A 1,691-nucleotide genomic window follows, 5' to 3' on the forward strand; every position below is an offset into this window, starting at 1 on the left:
TGAAGTTTGCAAAACGGTAAGTGGTTACTGGAAATGTTGAGGCAGAGGTATTCGGTGGAGGGTGGTGTGGTAGTTTCTGTGTGGGAAACCAAGAGTGTGTGCGGGTGTATACTAGGGGTGGGCAGAAAACTATGCTCCGTCAGCGTAGCAGATAAAGCCAGCCACTCCTGCACACCGGCCCGGTCCCTGCTTCTGATAGCAGCCAGGCCGGAGAGAGCCTCCCTGGGCCCCGGTGGACCCCTGTCTCCAGCACCTAGACCCTCGGCTGTCTTGCAGGACGGGGGTGGCTCACGCACCCCGGGGCCCGCCGGACGGTGCAAGAGCCCCGGGCCCGGTCCCAGCTTCAGAACCCTAGCCAGGCCGGGGAGAAACTCCCTGGGCCCCGGTGGACACCCTTCCCCAGCGCATGGACCCTCGGCTGGCTTGCAGGACGGGGGGCTCCCGCTCCCTGGGACACTGGGACGGAGCACAAGCCCCGGACCCGGGCCCAGCTTCCGAACCCTAGCCAGGCCAGGGAGAGCCTCCCCGGGCCCTGGTGGACACCCTGTCCCCAGCGCCCGGACCCTCGGCTGGCTTGCGGGACAGGGGGCTCCCGCACCCCGGGAACGGAGCTCCAGCACCGGGCCCGGGACCAGCTTCCGGACCCCCAGCCAGGCCGGGGAGAGCCTCCCCGGGCCCCGGTGCACACCCGTCCCCAGCGCCCGGACCCTCGGCTGGCTTGCGGGACAGGGGGCTCCCGTACCCCGGGATGGAGCTCCAGCACCGGGCCCAGCTTCCGGACCCCCAGCCAGGCCGGGGAGAGCCTCCCCGGGCCCCGGTGGACACCCGGTCCCAGCGCCCAGACCCTCGGCTGGCTTGCGGGACAGGGGGCTCCCGCACCCCGGGACGGAGCTCCAGCACCGGGCCCAGCTCCCGGACCTCCAGCCAGGCCGGGGAGAGACTCCCCGGGCCTCGGTGGACGCCCTGTCCCTAGCGCCCGGACCCTCGGCTGGCTTGCAGGACAGGGGGCCCCCGCACCCCGGGACGGAGCTCCAGCACCGGGCCCAGCTCCCGGACCTCCAGCCAGGCCGGGGAGAGCCTCCCCGGGCCTCGGTGGACACCCGACCCCAGCGACCGGACCCTCGGCTGGCTTGCGGGACAGGGGGCTCCCGCACCCCGGGAACGGAGCTCCAGCACCGGGCCCAGCTCCCGGACCTCCAGCCAGGCCCAGGGAGAGACTCCCAGGGACCCGGTGGACACCCTGTCCCCAGCGCCCGGACCCTCGGCTGGCTTGCGGGACAGGGGGCTCCCGCACCCCGGGAACGGAGCCGCACCCTGGGACGGAGCTCCAGCACCGGGCCCAGCTTCCGAACCCCCAGCCAGGCCGGGGAGAGCCTCCCCGGGCCCCGGTGGACCCTCTCTTCCCTAGCGCCCGTACCCTCAGCTGGTTCGCAGGACGGGGGGGCTCCCGGGCTCTGGGACGGAGCCGCACCCTGGGACGGAGCTCCAGCCCCGGGCCCAGCTTCCGGACCTCCAGCCAGGCCAGGGACAGCCTCCCCGGGCCCCCGGTGGACCCCCTGTCCCCAGCGACCGGACCCTCGGCTGGCTTGCGGGACAGGGGGCTCCCGCACCCCGGGAACGGAGCTCCAGCACCGGGCCCAGCTCCCGGACCTCCAGCCAGGCCCGGGGAAAGACTCCCAGGGACCCGGTGG

This window comes from Triturus cristatus, chromosome 5_2 (genome assembly GCF_964204655.1).
Source record: "Triturus cristatus chromosome 5_2, aTriCri1.1, whole genome shotgun sequence".
NCBI lineage: Eukaryota > Metazoa > Chordata > Amphibia > Caudata > Salamandridae > Triturus > Triturus cristatus.